Source organism: Crinia signifera, chromosome 4 (genome assembly GCF_055691185.1).
Source record: "Crinia signifera chromosome 4, ASM5569118v1, whole genome shotgun sequence".
Classification (NCBI taxonomy): Eukaryota; Metazoa; Chordata; class Amphibia; order Anura; family Myobatrachidae; genus Crinia; species Crinia signifera.
In genome coordinates, this window is record NC_139220.1 from 13,953,538 (window position 1) to 13,972,451 (window position 18,914).

Below are 18,914 nucleotides of genomic sequence, written 5' to 3' on the forward strand. Positions count from 1 at the left end.
GGGGTGTGTTGAAACTGAAATCTAAATTGCAGTGTAAGAATAATGAAGCCAGTATTTACCCTGCACAGAAACAGAATAACTCACACAAATCTAACTCTCGCTATGCATGTTACATCTGCCCCACCTGCAGTGCACATGGTTTTGCCCATTTTGAGAACAAATTTGTACTGCGATCAGATCTGAATAAGGGCCACAGTGGGGGTCACTGAGTTATACTCTGTATACATTACTGCATGTGTGTTAGTGGCTCGTCAGGATTTCGCAAGTATAACATTGTACGGTGAGTGACTGATTGCTAATTGCCTTGTAAGTATGATGCCTGTAAATTGTATAGGATTCACAATGTATACAATGTAAGTGTTCCTTGCTGTGCTGCGCGGCAGCGGTGGAGGTTCATTTCCCATCTGTGCAGAACGAGTGGTAAAGCGACCAGGGACCCCGGGAGCAGAGCTTGTGCAGTGCATGAGGCTCTACGGACATCGGGGGTTATTCTGGTTGGTTTGAAAACCAAACTCCTTTAATGGACAAAACCATGTGCACTGCAGGTGGGGCAGATGTAACAGGTGCAGAGAGGGTTACATTTGGGTGGGGTGTGTTCAAACTGAAGTCTAATTGCTGTGTAAGAATAAAGCAGCCAGTATTTACTCTGCACAGAAACAAAATAACTCACCCAAATGTAACTCTGCACATGTTACATCTGCCCCACCTGTAGTGCAGCATGGTTTTGTCCAGTAAAGGAGTTTGCTTTTGCAAACCAACCAGAATAAGGCCCATTGGGCCTAATTCAGACCCGATCGCAGGTCAAATTTGTTCTCAAAATGGACAAAATCGGTTTTGGGTGAGTTATTTTGTTTCTGTGCAGGGTAAATACTGGCTGCTTTATTCTTCACACTGAGATTTAGATTTCAGTTTCAACACACCCCACCCAAATCTAACTCTCTGCACCTGTTACATCTGCCTTACCTGCAGCATGGTTTTGCCTATTTGAGAATAAATTTGCCCTGCGATCAGGTCTGAATTAGGCCCATGACCCCAGTGACCAATCGGCTGGAGAGAGGCTCATAATGCTACAACTGCGCCGGCCAATCACAAATGACTTGTATTTAGCCATTGCGGGTTCGAGCCACTGAGGTAAATATTGAGATAGTGATCCACAGTCAATAGGTTGATATTTAAAGGTTGACGTGGCCAAGGTCGACATTAACAAAATGTTTACACAAGCAAAATGTTGACATAGAAAAGGTCAACGCATGAAAAGACATAAGATGTTCCCTTTTATTTGGTGTCAATGTCGAGCTGCGTGAGAATAGGAGGGAGATTCAGATGGGAGTAACCCTGCTCCTTGGGGGCTGGGCCAAGATTAGACAAAGTCTACAACATCCGTTCGTTTCACCGAAAACTCCTCCCTCAAAGAACATCGCTGGCATCAAGCACAGATGAGCCTCCAGCCTTGTTGAAACGGAACGGGTCCAAATGATATGATTTTAGCTGTTTTTAGCAAATTTCGTTTAGAAATCAAGAGACAAAACTAAACACAAAACCAAAACACTTGAGGGAGACTTAGAACCAAAACACGGTGGTCTGCGCACATCTTTATTATCTAATCATGTTTCTGGTCACAGTGGATGTGTGTGATAACACGCAGCCGTCCCTGCCACCCAATGGTCCAGGCACACTGCACCCCCAGCTCCCCCCTCCCCCATCATCCCTTAAACTGCGGTCGCATTTTTCCCACTGGGACCACTGTTTAAGTGTGCACATGCGGATTGGCAAAAAAAAAACCTATTTGTGATTTATCCAACCTGAATTAGGCCAATAGTCCAGTGGTTCCCAAACTGTGTGCCGTGGCACCCTGGGGTGCCTCAGGACACCTGCAGGGGTGCTCTGGATTGGTGCTGCATGACCAATTTTAAATTATTCATGGTCAATTTAAATAGGCAAAACCACTGTTTGTGTCTTTCAATGCTAAAATATGTGAATAATCCAAAGCAAATCTAGTCTAGCACCACATAGCTCACCATAAGGATGACATATAAACACAATATACTTCAATTACTTACATTTTTATGAATTTCTCCATAAGAAACTTTTGGCATAGGTGTGCCCTGAAAAAATACTGATACTGTAGGGTGCCGTGAGTCAAAAAAGTTTGGGAACCACTGCAATAGTCATATAAAATATAATGACATATAGGGGGGGAATTCAAATGTTGGGCGTTCGTCCCTGCACCTGCGGTGTTCAAATGTTGCTGCCGAGGGATGCGCTCACATCTTTTCAGCTAAAAGACGAGAAAAGGCACGCTGGGTGCCCAAATGGGAATTTCTCACTGCACCTATTACATTGGTCGGATTTAAGAGCTTTGTGCGCTGAAACCCGAACCCGGTCATAAAAATAAGCATTACAATATCGCACCGTGTCATTTTAGACGGGAGATTGGAGCGAATTGCATTCGCCCCCAGTAAGTATATTTCCAGTAAAAATGTTATGTGATAAATAGTAATGGAGAAATGCGGGTGTAGTTGGGTTACACTAGCTGCGCGCTGTGGACTGGCACCGGGTCACGCTGCACAGAACATTTGATGACAGTATAAAATAAAGTTTCCTGGGGTGAAACCATTTCTACCAGTTGGTAACATTGACACAGACACTTTAGCTTCGCTGGTTTTGTTCTGAGGTTCGGACCGGCCGTCAGAAGGGGCGACAACCAATGGTGTATGGCTGCCGCCATCTCTTCATGTCCTACTAAATCTATAGATTGTAAGCTTGCGAGCAGGGCCCTCCTACCTTTTGACTGTCTGTAAATACCCTGTTTGTCTCCTTTGTAAAACGCAACGGAATATGCTGCGCTATATAAGAGACTGTTAATAAATAATAATAAAATACTAGCGTGCGTGCGATTCAGAACCAGGACCTGTGCCTGTGTCAGTATATGGGTCACACATGCTGATAACTGTACTGCTCTTATCCTATTATCATATTCTGGCAACAGCCGCTGGCATCATCTAAAGTGTGAGCCCAACCAGCATTCCAGAAGGTGAAAAGAATCTTTTGAGCATTCCCGTGTTCTCGGGGTGAGATTTGGAGCTTGGCTGCACATTATTGTCTCTGTACTTGGCAATGACAACTAATGGTTAGTAAATCCCAGCCAATGACAAGTGCGCCCCCTTGTGGTCAAAGTGTGACCAGAACAGCTTTTTTTTTTAGGTTTGAATAATTGACCTAGGCAGCAGCCTAGGGTGCTTGATGGATGGTCTGGCCCCAGCTCAGAGTCTTTATAGTTATACATGGATGCAAACGAATCTCCAGTAGATGTGGAAATCTCCATTCAGAGGATCTGCATTGTTTGTTAATGTGTATTAATGTCCGCTGCTGACATATATTTCTGTGATCGCAAGGTTGCTGCACCAGTATGTGTGTGTGTGATGCTGGAATGTAATGCACCGCGTTTACCAGGAGGTGGCGCTGCAGCGTTTCAATAAAAAGAGATTGAATAAGAAATCTGTGCTATTTGTTTCCAAGAAACATTTTCGCCCGTTGCTCTCCCCTCGGTCTGGTTCAGCTGTTTTATTATTAGATTGTTGGATAAGTTATAGTTTGGACAAGTATCGGAAGACATTTGCCTTAAATCACAGAGCGCACTGCAGGTAAATTATGCATAGTTCCAACTGTACGGCACAAGGACAACAATATACCGGGGGCAGGAACAGACATTAATGGAATACACAAATATAACTGTATATAACACACAGCAAGCAGTATTTTAGTAACATAGTATGAGGGCTATGTACTAAGTATTGGAGAGAGAAAAAGTGGAGGGAGATAAAGTACCAGCGAATCAGCTCCTCAATTTCATGTCACAGACTGTATTTGAAAAAATACAGTTAGGAGCTGGTTTGCTGCTACTTTATGTCCATCCACTTTATCGGTTCCCAAAGCTTAGTACATAGGACCTTATTCAGATCTGATCGCAGTACAAATTTGTTCTCAAAATGGGCAAAACCATGTGCACTGCAGGTGGGGCAGATGTAACTAATACCCCTTTCAGACCATGCACACAGCATCTATTTAGCGCTGCTCAGTGAGTGACAGGGGGACTCCCAACTGCCCCCCCCCCCCCCCCTGGGAGGAATGCGGGATCATCCCAGAAAACTGGGATGTTCCTGCTGAAAACTGGACAGTTGGGAGGCATGGGCCTATGATTCTGGGGGCCTTCAAGCGGATGCCTCCATGGGCTGGTTTCTCCAGAATCCTGCCCTGAATGACTGTCAGCATGCTCATTGGTGGACTGCTGGAGATGTCCACCAATCAGAGTGCACTTGCAACCACCTGACACTAGGTGCAGGAGATCAGTCAGAGACCAGCTTCCCTTCCCCATACACATGACTCAACAACATACTCTCCCACAACACGGGGTGGTTCTGCGTGATGATTATCGATTGACTGCACATGCTTACAGATCGCAGAACGCATGAGCGACGCCAGTTACAAAAAAACGGCCATTTTATTTTTAATTTTACTTGCAAGCCGGTCTCTGTTTGACTGACAGAAAGCTGGCATTTGGGGATAGTAACTGTCCATTATGGGGGCGATTCAGGGAAAAAGCAGGCGCGACGTCAGCTCCGACCATGATCACCCTGTTTCTATGGCACCGGCAGAGTAGGTTCTGGGTAACGCACAGACTGAACACACTGGGAAAATCATTCGATGGACTTGCACAGGGCAGGATTTCAATATGGTTGGGCAGCGGCTATCTGATGGCAGGGCGCTGCAATTTGGCAGAGCTGCATTCAGGTGTGAATAACCTCCTGCATCCGGTCACTTGGTATCGTCACACGGAGAAGTCAGTCTTAAATAGTATCAGAGCGAAAATTAAAAAAAACGGTAAAATAGAGAACATTGGCTTCCTGGAAATGTTTTACTGCATTTGGCGCCCAACCAGAAGCACATGCTACCGTATAGACTGCGTAATGTCACACACATGTGCTTCACTGCGTCTAAGCCTGTTTCTCCCGAGCTTTCACAATCCCTCCCTGTAGCCGACGTCGCTGCAGACTGCCGACTCAGCTTTATTCTCATGTGACACGGGTGTGCGGTTTTGCCCAGTTAGATGCCTTTTTCTGTATAACATTTGGGGGACATTCAGGGTTGCTGATGTGCAAATTCCTAATCCGTTCGATTATCGAATAACTGCGCATCCATACGGATATAGCGAGCATGCATGAGCCCAAATCGGGAGTTAAAAATGAAAATTTTTCGCCATTTCCCCCAATGTTTTGCCTGTGTTTTTTTATCGGACGATCCTATTGGACGGCCCAATAAAAGACTGGTTTATCTACATAAAGACAGGTTCAGTGCCAACCGGCCGCCAGGGGTGGATTTAGGGGTCATGGTGCCCCTAGGCACAGTAGCAATAGCTGTCCCTGCAAATGGGATGCGGTCATCTATTAGAATGAACTTAGGTCTACAGTCATTAGGTCTACCCCACTAGGTCGACTGTCAGGAAGGTCGACCTGACTTAAGGTCAACGTGGGCCAAGGTCGACATGACTTAAGGTCGAATTTGCATAAAGGTCGACATGAGGAAGGTCGACTGGTCATAAGGTCGACATGGGTTTTTCACTGTTTTTTGAGCCGACATGTGCCGACAGGCGGTATTTCATGCCCTACCATCCACTAGGGCGTGGCGGTAGAATATAATAGTGTGCCGAGCGCAGCGAGGCACCGTGCCCGAAGCATCGCGAGCGAAGCGAGGGTCCGATTCTCATTGCCAACTGTGTCCATGTCGACTGTGTCGACATTCGGATAAAAAAACAGTGAAAAACCCATGTCGACCTTATGACCAGTCGACCGGCCTCATGTCGACCTTTATGCAAATTCGACCTTAAATCATGTCGACATTGGCCCATGTCGACCTTAAGTCAGGTCGACCTTCCTGCCAGTCGACCTAGTGGGGTAGACCTAATGACTGTAGACCTAAGTTCATTCTGACAGATGTCCCGATTCCCTGCAATCTCTGCCTAATATTATTTAAATTATTGGTTATTAATGATAAGACATTTGACGTTATTGTTATTTCTGTATGTATATTTACTGAGTAGGAAAGCGCACAGTCTTAAGGTGCCCATACACTAGTAAGATTTATCTTCAGATCTGGCTGGTTGGAACAAAAACATGGTTATGGACGAGTGACTGTTTGTCGGTTTTTCAGCATTTCCAAGCAAATGGTCAACTGTCGTTTGCTCTCATCCATAACCAGGTTTTTGTTCCAACCAGCCAGATCTGCAGATAAATCTGCGTGTGTATGGCCACCTTTACCCATTACGCTACTCATGATGCCGTATGGTACAGAAGTGGGGAAAACATTGCTGTACTAAAATAGCATTCAGGTGCCGCCCCCGAACAAATGCCACATGGGAATTTCCCCGATGCAGCACCATTTTTCTGCGCCGGGGGTTTATCGGGGCTATTTATACACCCCACGGTCGAGCCTAATAGGATATCAGCCTTTCTCCCACTCACTCTCTCTCAGGGCCAGCTGAAAAGTGATAAAATGGAGAGTGATAAATGACCAGCCAATCAGCTCCTAATTGTTACGTCACAGCCTGTGTTCATAAAATGACAGTTAGCAGCTTATTGGCTGGTTGTACATCTCTCCCTATGTGTCACTGACTCGCACTCACTCTCAGTTATAATGAATCGTCTGACACTGCTGCATTAGGCACCTTTTGCTGGCAGGTTGGTAAGAGTTGAGTTGCCCTCTGGTATGGCGTGGGGTAGGGGCACAGTGTGGGGTACACGCCATACACCGCTGGGAAACAATATCACCCTTCCAGGAAGCCCTGTGATGTACATCAAAGAGAGGGCGAGAACTACGGAACAAGATGTAACATAGACATGAGCCTGATGTATAATGTGAGTCTCCCCATGACGAGGAGGGAGCAGACGTTCCTCACTATCTGTGACATACACTGTAATCTCTCTTTATGCTGAACCACAGTAGCATCTCCTGCCGGCTGCGCCCATCTGGACACGGTTTGCTCATTTGGGTTCCATATGTTTTCTGAAAGAATGAAAGTTTGGCACATTCCAGAACAGACACTGTGGCTGGCTCATTCTGCTGCTGGCTCAGTGGTAAGGGGCTCTCCTACCAGGCTCAGTGGTAAGGAGCTCTCCTACCTGGCACAGTGATAAGGGACTCTCTTACCTGGCTCAGTGATAATGGACTCTCCTAACTGGCTCAGTGGTAAGGGGCTCTCCTACCTGGCTCAGTGGTAAGGGACTCTCCTGGTTTGCTCAGGGGTAAAGAACCCTCTTCCTGGCTCAGAGATACAGGACTTTCCTGCCTGACTTAGTGGTAAGGGCTCTCCTGGATTAGTGGTAAAGGACTGTCCTATCTGGCTCAGTGGTAATGGACTCTCCTACCTGGTTCAGTGATATGGGCCTCTTCTGCCTGGCTCAGTGGCAAGTGACTCTCCTGCATGGCTCAGTGGTGAATGACTCTCCTGGCTGGCTCAGGGCTCTCCTGGCTCAGTGGTAAAGGACTCTCCTACCTGGCTCAGTGATACGGGACTCTCCTGCCTGGCTCAGTGGCAAATGACTCTCCTGTCTGGCTCAGTGGTAAGGGACCCTTCTGTCTGGCTCAGTGGTAAGGGACTCTCCTGGTTTGCTCAGGGGTAAAGAACCCTCTTCCTGGCTCAGTGATACAGGACTTTCCTGCCTGACTTAGTGGTAAGGGCTCTCCTGGCTCAGTGGTAAAGGACTGTCCTATCTGGCTCAGTGGTAATGGACTCTCCTACCTGGTTCAGTGATATGGGCCTCTCCTGCCTGGCTCAGTGGCAAGTAACTCTCTTGCATGGCTCAGTGGTAAATGACTCTCCTGGCTGGCTCATGGCTCTCCTGGCTCAGTGGAATAGGACTCTCCTACCTGGCTCAGTGATATTGGACTCTCCTGCCTGGCTCAGTGGCAAATGACTCTCCTGTCTGGCTCAGTGGTAAGGGGCACTTCTGGCTGGCTCAATGGCAAGGGACTCTACTGGCTGGCTCAGTGGTAAGGGCTTATTTATCCTATACAATAAAAGGCTAACGCTGAATCTCACCTCTTTGGGGGGAATTCAAGCGTGTTGCCCACCAGCAGCCACTAGATGCCACCTGATGGAGCAATTGAAGTATGTACAGATTTGAGGAGCCAGGACATACTTGCCCCATGAAGGCAAGCAGCAGCTCTGTGGCGAGCCTGTCCCCACTCTTCTTGCAGGAAGCTGCTCTCAGCATACTAGGCCTGGTAGGACTTGTCACTGGCATCAGCTACCGCTGGGTGCAGGGAGCTGAGCGGAGGAGGTGGGGACATCGGGAGCAGCATGCATCAGACTTGGAGGCGGAGCCACAGCTACACAACAGACCAGGCCAGAGCTGACGATCGCAGAGCTTGGTGTCATGTGGCTCACATGCACAGGCCAAACAGCAATGGATTGCTTCAGCCTGGAGAATGGCAGGGGCTTCCAAGGGTAGCGGAGGAGATCCAGAGCCCTGGAGCGTTATTAAGTTTAAAGAAACCTGGAGTCCACGCTCCATTGGAACCAACCTCACTACACCCTTGGGTCTTGTAAAGATTGCCTGCTTCCTGTCAATCAAACTGCGACTGCGCTGTCACCTCTAAGCGTATGGATATTTATTTGCGGATTGCGAGGTTCTGTGATTAGCGATCCATGCTGAGTTATATTTATAAGCCGCAAATCCCAGGATGCAGTACAACCTAGTTTATAAACTATTCTAGTGTAGGATTAATATTTATCATATTATCTGCTTTGTTTCCCAGCATTGTGTGCATGTATCAAACATAGGAAGCATTCGTTACCGATTTACATTGTCATCAGTGCCTTCAAGGGCGTAATTACCATAGGTGCAAGGGGGCCCATCTTTGCTGTTTAAGTAATATGTTTTACATATACAGTATTTATCACCATCAGTTGCTAAATAGGGGGCACTTACATACTTTTGCTATGGGGCCTATGAATATCTAGTTACGCCCCTGTAATACCAGGCATTACATAAGAACAGCACTCACCAGCACACAGCCCACCCTGCCCGTCCTCCCTATGGAACGCATTAGCAAAATAACACAACTCTGATGGAACAAAGGAAATTGCCTGGAATGAGAAGGTGGAGGACATGAAAGGAGCTGGATAGAAGTGGGAGAGAACCTGGACTATATGGAGGAATGTGGACAGGGCAGGAATGTCAGGTCAGCCAGGTTTACAGGAATTTGTTGAATTTTTGCAATGCATCAGAAAACATGGTTTTTGTGTGTTTGTTTTGGACATTTAAATGGACACTAGTGGACATGGACACGGTATGAGTGGACCGCTGCACTGGCCATGTTTCAGGCACTATTATATTCCCCATCTAGGCCCATTTGGATAGGGAAGTAAGAACAAGTCACACTTTAAAAAAAAAAAAGGGCATGTAATGGGTGTAATCCTAGTGCAGTGTGCAATTTCTTATACATTCTTTTTTTATGTGTCTAATGTCAATTTCTAATAAATAATAATGTTAATAATGTGCCTCCCGTTTGAAAAATGTGCCCTGCCCTGTGATCAGCAACCTGCCCTCAAAAAATCCTAGAGTGTAATAAATACATTGTGAAGTTTGACCCAGAATATCCCAGACCCCTGTGTATAATATCCCAAATCTCAGCGTGTTCCCCTGTAGTCATGCAGAGAGCACAATAGTAAATGATTAGAGAGTACAGTTATATGTTCTATGTTTGTATATAGTGGTAGATGTAGGTGAGGGGGCGGTACGGGGGCGTGGTGGCTGAGACTCATCATCATAACCACACCCACTGCTAAATAATGCAGATATTACTGGGGGGCGGGGCTAGGATGACGTTTGATTTAATCTATTGTCTTTGTATTTCAGTTATTGCGTTTTTGCCATTGATATATGGCCAGATTCCTGACATGGAGGATCTGAATGTAAGTATAGACATTTAGTTTGTTCACAGTTTTGTTATATGTGAGTCACAATGTTATTTTTGTATCTTTATAGCTGTGTCGTTGCTTAATACTTCTTTATCTTTTATATTATAGAATACAGAATTACCACCAGGGATAAAGGTGGAAAGTGACATCGGTGGGATCACCCACATCTCCAGCTACATGAAAGATGATAAGGACCTCAGCGCAAGAGTAGCAGCGCCCTGAATGCAGAGCAGCAGTATGCTGAATGAGGATGAGGACCTCAGCGCAAGAGTAGCAGCGCCCAGAATGCAGAGCAGCAGCATGCTGAATGAGGATGAGGACCTCAGCGCAAGACTGGGAGGAGTGCTCAGTATGCCGGAAGAGGCCAGCACCCCCAGCGCCACACCGGGAGAGGCAATTGACCCCAGTGCCAGACTGGGAGAGGCCATTGACCCCAGTGCCAGACTGGAAGAGGCCAGCACCCCCAGCACCACACTGGAAGAGGCCAGCGCCCCCAGTGCCACACTGGAAGAGGCCACGTTTCCCAGTGCCTTACTGATTGAGGCCAGCACTATTAGTGCCTTACTGGTTGAGACGAAGGCCCCCAGTGCCAGACTGACAGAATCCAGCACCAGATTGGGAGAAGAAAGCACCAGACTGGAAGAAGGAATAACTCCCAGCATTACCATCAGAGAGACCTTGGGAGAGACCAGCACCCCCAGCCCTAGTGTGAGGGAACCCAGCACCCCTACTACCACCAAGGAAGAGGCCAGTGCTCCCGGCACCAGTGTGAGGGAACCCAGCACCCCTACTACCACCAAGGAAGAGGCCAGTGCTCCCGGCACCAGTGTGGGGGAGGTCAGCACCTCTACTACCATCAAAGAAGAGGCCAGTGCTTCCGCCAAAAGGATTGTATTATGTGTGTTACTCGCGGTGTTTATCATCGATTTAATTATCATTTCAACATTAATGCATTGCGTGAAAACAAAGCAGAAGGTGCGCGATATGGAACGTGGGGATCCATGATTGTCTCCCCATCATCAGCATCATAGGAGAAGTCAGGGTCCCCAGCAACATCTGACAAACCCGCGGGCCCCCAGCACCATCTGAGGGGCCAATAAATAAAATCTGATGTTTTTAGTAACACAATTCTGTTTCCCGCATGTTATTGGTATTGTGAGCGAGTGGCGCGGAAGCTGTTACATCGCTGACAAGAGTTATACTGGGGGTGTTGTATCATAAATGCAAATATAATATCAGCAGTACGTATAACCAGGGTGATCACAGCCATAAAGCTATGTATCCGGGTCACCGGCAGGTTAGGTACGCATACGCGCTCAGCCGTTACTGTGCCTCCTAATAGCGTGGAGGGAATGTGTGGGACAGTGGTCATTACTCCAGGGGACACTTCAGCGCATCACTGCACCACTAAGACACATATGTCTGACAGACAATGGTATATCTATAACATATAGTTTTTTTTATTAAAAAAATTAAGGGGGGGGGGGGGGGTGAGGGATTTTTAATCACATCTATTAAATATGTGCAATTCACTGCATTATGATAGAAGGGCCCGGGGTCTAATGGAACAAAGGGTCCAGCCCCGCCCATATCAACACCCACCAGTAACAGAAGCACTTTACAGAAATGTGGACTAAGGGGTATAAATACTAAAGGGGCAGGGGGATCGGTAAACAAGAGCGGGGGATCGGGATGCATTGATGGGGATTTGGAAGCAAGGGTGGGGAGAATCGGGAAGCAGGAGCGGGGGGATCGGGATGCATTGATCAGGATTGGGAAGCAGGGGTGGGGAGAATCCGGAAGCAGGGGCGGGTGGGATAAGGATGCATTGATGGGGATTGGGAAGTAGGGGTGGGGGGGATTGGGAAGCAGGGGAGGGAGAAGAATCGGGAAGCAGGGGCGGGTGGGATAAGGATGCATTGATGGGGATTGGGAAGTAGGGGTGGGGGGATCGGGAAGCAGGGGAGGGGGGAGAATCGGGAAGCAGGGGCGGGGGGATCGGGAAGCAGGGGCGGGGGGATCGGGATGCATTGATGGGGATTAGGAAGCGGGGGCGGGGAGAACGGGAAGCAGTGGGCAAGGTTGAATAAGCTCAGGAAACAGTTGCAAACTCTGCGGGGGGGGGGGGGGGGGGAGGTTTAACCAGATCGGCAAAGTGGATGGTGGTGCGGGTGAAGAGGGGGCATGCCACGGAATGTGGCATGGCCAGAGTCAGTACAGTGGGCGTGGTAAATGAGCACATCATGGTCACGCCCCTTAACAATGCAGTGGGGCGTGGCTACACTGATACAATTCAGCACAAATAGTATCATCGGAATCCAGAAGGGGCACCTGCATGTACAGCACCACCTGTGTGGTTCATAGAGGGATACATGTGTGACCTCTGCTCTTTCACTGGAGCTGTGCTGTGCACCCAGTGCTGCTACACAGATAGGCACCATACACACTAGCCAAGTAATGTAAAGATATCGCTCAGAAGGGCTAGTGTGTGCGCTCAGTATCGGTAACGACACCCCACCTGCTGAACATGCAGGATGACATTCGCTACATAGCCAACAACCTCTCCAGGTGATTTCATTGAAGGATATCATTTGCCAATATGTGTTTACAACCAGTGTGTACACTAAATAGCGTTTGACCAGTGGCACCGCCAATATAGTGACCTGTATGGACGGTTCGCCTACTGTAGTTGTCTAATGTGTATGGGGTTATATTCCCCTCTGTACCAGGAGCCCTAATAACTACAGTAATAGGGTACGGAACAGCTCCTGTCTGGTACCGCTCAGCCTGTGCGGCAGTATGCTGATTCCGCAAACCTGACCTCTGAATCGCAGAAGCCCCGATAATCCACTGCGGGGTCCCGGGCCCTGTAGATTGGCTGAGACTGATAACTAGTTGGGTTATACCATGGTAGCGCCACATATATATCTATACACACACACACATATATATCTCTTATATATTTAGCCAGATCCGTCACTCAAAAGCAGTGTAGGTAATGGTGGGCGGGGTTCCACGGGTGATTGACAGGCCCATCCACCGTTATCCACACTGCAGAACCTGCATTAAAAGTTCTACACATCCTATGTCCTACACAAAGCTCCTGCCCTTTACTCTCCCACCACTCCCCATGTCTGGCCAAATACCACCCAAACCCCGCCCCACGGCTGAACACCAACCACTCCACCCCAGCACACTGACTGTGACCCAGGATGCCTTTGCTGCAGTGGCTCATGTGTACTCTCCTCCTGCCAGCTCCTTCCTCCCTGGCCAGACATCCACAGTGAGTACTTCTGTACTCACCGCACAGCCCCTGCTGAAGGTGGCATGGCACCCCCCACATGGGGGGGGGGTGTGCCCACGATTTTCGGGAGGGGGGGTTGTGGGTGGGGGGTGCATGCGATTTTCGGGAGGGGGAGTCGCGGGTGGGGTAGGGGTGCACGCGATTTTCAGGACGGGGGGTCGCGGGTGGGGGGAGGGGTGCCCGCGAATTTCGGGAGGGGGGGTTGCGGGTGGGGGGAGGGGTGGCCGCGATTTTCGGGAGGGGGGGTCGCGGGTGGAGGAGGGGTGCCCGCGAATTTCAAATGGGGGGAGGGGTGCCCGCGACTTTTCGTGAGGGGGGGTCGCGGGTGGGGGGAGGGATGCCGGCGAATTTCGGGAGGGGGGGTCGCATGTGGGGGGAGGGGTGCCCACGAATTGGGGGGGGGGGGGTGTCACGGGTGGGGGGAGGGGTGCCCGCAAATTTCGGGAAGGGTGCCCGCGAATTGGGGGGGGGGGTCGCGGGTGGGGGGAGGGGTGCCCGCGAATTTCGGGAAGGGGGGTTACGGGTGGGGGGGAGGGGTGCTCGCAAATTGGGGGGCTGTGTGTGTGTCGTGGGAGTGGTGCCCGTGAATTGGGGTGTGTGTGTGTGTCGCTGGTGGGGGGAGGGGTGCCCGCAAATTGGGGGGGGGGGTGTGTGTGTCGCGGGAGGGGTGCTCGTGAATTGGGGTGTGTGTGTGTGGCTGGTGGGGGGAGGGGTGCCCGCGAATTTCGGGAGGGGGGTCTCGGGTGGGGGGAGGGGTGCCCACGAAAGGGATTCTCTCTCTCTCTGCGATCCCTCTCTCTCTCTGCGATCCCTCTCTCTCTCTGCGATCCCTCTCTCTCTCTGCGATCCCTTTCTATCTCTCTCTGCGATCCCTTTCTATCTCTCTCTGCGATCCCTTTCTATCTCTCTCTGCGATCCCTATCTCAATTACACTAGATCTCACACTCACATATATCTGTACTTCTAATGGGGCGTAGCCCCTCACAACGGTGTGAAGAGCGCCCGGAGGGCGCGATGAATCACCTAGTATATTTATATATACATATTTGTGTATATTGACAGCTTGAGTATCCCTCATCAGTATAGCCAAAACCCTTCTTTGTTTGGGGGAGGGGAGTGTTTTACCCCCCTTGTGTCTTTTCATAGTGATGATGCCTCTCAGAGTTAAGATGGACGCGATGGGCACCGGGGACTCCTGGAGCAGCATAAATAAAAACATTTCTAAATCCCCCCAAAAAATCTTACTCAAAATGCTCCTGGTCCTGTACATTTTGTATAAGGGATACTCAACCTGTACATACAGTACTGTATACAGGCATTTGGAAAGAGTGAATCATTTCGTTTTAACAGTGAAAGAAATTTAGTGCGGCATATGTGATGATCCAGCGTCCTTAAATAAAAAATGTCTTTATTCATTTTATCTGTCACCTGCAGACATGTCAGATACTCTGACAGCTGAACCAATGTGACATCACAGAGGTATGAGGTATAACATGTATGTCAGTAGTTCCTAATTCACTGACTGTATTACCCATGTACCTTTATTTCTATAGACTTTAATCCAATAACAGATCGCTTATTATTCAGGTGCTCTCTCCCTTTAAAAGAAAGAAAAATGTATTATGACATCACAGTGCAGTGATGTCACAATGCTCTTGGTGTAGCTATATAAAACACCCCCAAGGAAAAGACCTCAGAGCTGTTATGAAGAGGATGAGGATGAGAATGACAGCGACTGTGTGTGTACGAATCGTATACTGTGAGTATAACAACCTGGTATAAGTAACATTATATTATATTTGTCAGGTACCCAGATAGATCCCGGGGGATTAGCCATGTTTCTGTACATAGGTGACGCCTATTCCTGGGATAAATACATTGTGAAGTTTGTCCCAGAATATCCCAGACCCCTGTGTATAATATCCCAAATCTCAGCGTGTTCCCCTGTAGTCATGCAGAGAGCACAAAAGTAAATGATTAGAGAGTACAGTTATATGTTCTATGTTTGTATATAGTGATAGATGTAGGTGAGGGGGCGGTACGGGGGCGTGGTTGCTGAGACTCATCATCGTAACCACACCCACTGATATATATAATTCAGATATTACTGGGGGGCGGGGCTAGGATGACATTTGATTTAATCTATTGTCTTTGTATTTCAGTTATTGCGTTTTTGCCATTGATATATGGCCAGATTCCTGACATGGAGGATCTGAATGTAAGTATAGACATTTTGTTTGTTCACAGTTTTGTTATATGTGAGTCACAATGTTATTTTTGTATCTTTATAGCTGTGTCGTTGCTTAATACTTCTTTATCTTTTATATTATAGAATACAGAATTACCACCAGGGATAAAGGTGGAAAGTGACATCGGGGAGATCACTGACATCTCCAGCTACATGAAAGATGATGAGGACCTCAGCGCAAGAGTAGCAGCGCCCAGAATGCAGAGCAGCAGTATGCTGAATGAGGATGAGGATCTCAGCGCAAGACTGGGAGGAGTGCTCAGTATGCCGGAAGAGGCCAGCGCCCCCAGCGCCACACCGGGAGAGGCCATTGACCCCAGTGCCAGACTGGGAGAGGCCATTGACCCTAGTGCCAGACTGGAAGAGGCCAGCACCCCCAGCACCACACTGGAAGAGGCCAGCGCCCCCAGTGCCACACTGGAAGAGGCCACGTTTCCCAGTGCCTTACTGATTGAGGCCAGCACCATTAGTGCCTTACTGGTTGAGACGAAGGCCCCCAGTGCTAGACTGACAGAATCCAGCACCAGATTGGGAGAAGAAAGCACCAGACTGGAAGAAGGAAGAACTCCCAGCATTACCATCAGAGAGACCTTGGGAGAGACCAGCACCCCCAGCACCAGTGTGAGGGAACCCAGCACCCCTACTACCACCAAGGAAGAGGCCAGTGCTCCCGGCACCAGTGTGGGGGAGGTCAGCACCTCTACTACCATCAAAGAAGAGGCCAGTGCTTCCGCAAAAAGGATTTTGCTATGTGTGTTACTCGCGGTGTTTATTATCAATTTAATTATCTTTTCGATATTAATGTATCGCATAAAAAATCAGCAGAAGGTGCGCGATATCGAATGTGGGGATTCATGATTGTCTCCCCATCATCAGCATCATAGGAGAAGTCAGGGTCCCCCGCAACATCTGACAAACCCGCGGGCCCCCAGCACCATCTGAGGGGCCAATAAATAAAATCTGATATATTTAGTAACACAATTCTGTTTCCCGCATGTTATTGGTATTGTGAGCGAGTGGCGCGGAAGCTGTTACATCGCTGACAAGAGTTATACTGGGGGTGTTGTATCATAAATGCAAATATAATATCAGCAGTACGTATAACCAGGGTGATCACAGCCATAAAGCTATGTATCCGGGTCACCGGCAGATTAGGTACGCATACGCACTCAGCCGTTACTGTGCCTCCTAATAGCGTGGAGGGAATGTGTGGGACAGTGGTCATTACTCCAGGGGACACTTCAGCGCATCACTGCACCACTAAGACACATATGTCTGACAGACAATGGTATATCTATAACATATATACTTATGCCATATAGGTTTTTTTATTAAAAAAATTAAGGGGGGGGGGGGGGGGTGTTAATCTCGTCTATTGAAATAGGAGTAATTCAAAGGGTCCAGCCCCGCCCCCATCAATGTCCACCTGCAACTCCTCTCCGGACATTTCAACAAGCAACAGATTAATAACAACCTTAAGTAATAACAGATCACTACTGTCGGTATCCTATTAGCTACTATAAGTTTGTGGTTGAAAGGAAACCCCTAATAAGTGCTGGATAACCTAAAGCACCATACACTGCACTCTGACCGACCAGGTAGCTTCCTTGCACATTTAGTTCATGCAGATAGACCCGGGACGACCGTTCCGGAACTATTAGATACTGGAGGCAACGTGGTGGTTACTACCCCAGACATAGCGACAGTTTTTATGTCTTTCTACAAGACCTTGTATGAGTCCCGACTAACCTGTACCCAGGCAGCCCTGCAGACCTTTGTGCAATCTGCCCGCTTACCGCAGCTGACCTTGGAGGCCCAAGATTTTTTAGATGCACCAATTACATTGGGGGAAGTGGAGGGGGCCCTCAACGCCTTCCCGGGAGGCAGGGCGCCCGGCAATGATGGCATCCCAATTGAGCTGTACAAAAAACACAGCGAGGTCCTTGCACCTAGATTACTCACTCTTTTTCACCAATTGTTTGAGGAGGGTGTCTTTCCCTCTTCGATGTCTGAGGCCATCATTGTCGTGCTGCCCAAGCCTGGTAAGAATCCTAGACTTCCAGACTCCTATAGGCCAATCTCCCTGATCCCTACCGATGCTAAAATACTGGCTAAGGTCCTGGCGAACCGACTAGGCTCTATTATTACTTCCATTATACACCCTGACCAAACGGGCTTTATGCCAGGAATGTCAACAGCTATCAATGTTAGGCGGGTGTATACTCATCTCCAGGCTTCTCCTTCGGAGGGGGGAGCATCAGCCCTAGTTTCTTTGGACGCCGCCAAGGCGTTCGATTCGGTGGAGTGGCCCCTTCTGTGGGAGGTTCTGGGGAGCATGGGTTTTGGCCCATCTTTTATTAAGTGGGTACAACTGCTGTACTACCAACCTAGAGCTAGAATTGCAGTAAATGGCTTTGTTTCCCCTTCCTTTCCCTTGGCTAGGGGCATGAGACAGGGCTGTCCCCTATCCCCTACACTATTTGCCCTTGCGATTGAACCATTGGCATGCTTGATACGCAACCATCCGGGAATTGTGGGTTTGACACTAGACACAAGGACAGATACTATAGCACTATATGCTGATGACGTCCTCATTTCTTAAAGGACTATAGTGTTGCGATGCCCATAAACCTCTCCACATTTACTGAATTCGGTACCTATTCAGGCCTCTCTATTAATTGGAGCAAGTCGGCTATTATGCCAGTGAGGGGTGCACCCCCGACGTGCCCAGAAATCCCTCTCCCTTTATGTTGGGTCCCTCAATTAAAATATCTAGGTATTATTATTACTAACACTTCCTCAAATTTTATACCTCTCAACCTCGCTCCAATCTTAATGTTTATCAAGGATAAATCTAGTCCTTGGAGTAGGTTACCCCTTACAGTTACTGGGAGGGTCAACTTGATAAAGATGGTGGTTCTGCCAAAGCTCCTTTATGTCCTTCAGCAATCCCCTGTGTATATACCTGTCGCATTTTTAAGAAAGCTGAATAGTATGCTAATTTCACTAATTTGGGCTAATAAACGTCCAAGGATTAAATTAGATACACTCACTAGGCCTAGAGTTGCTGGGGGCCTGGCGTTACCTCACTTTCGGTTTTATTACTGCGCAGCACAACTCGCACACCTTAGGCGGCGGGTTCAGGATACCAATGTGGACTCGATACATGCTGCATTTATTAGACACTGTGTCCCTGGTTGTACTCCAGTACAGTTGCTATTAGGGGCCAAATTGCCTCCGCATAGTCCCCCTATATTGACTCAGGCAATTAAAGTATGGCAGGGAGCTCAGTCCCTTGTCGGGTTTTCAGATATTGATCCAGAGACATCCCTCTGGCATTCTACTCAATTGCCGGAATTGCAAACTATTGCAGGGAAACGATT

The 18,914-nt window shown here is 48.3% G+C and overlaps 1 protein-coding gene across 3 annotated transcripts in view; it reads right to left on the minus strand.

The window, feature by feature from the left end:
* The window catches only part of FAM180A (family with sequence similarity 180 member A), a 114,012-nt gene that overhangs the window by 31,807 nt on the left and 63,291 nt on the right, over positions 1–18,914 (minus strand). The gene's annotated exons all lie outside the window — the stretch shown is intronic.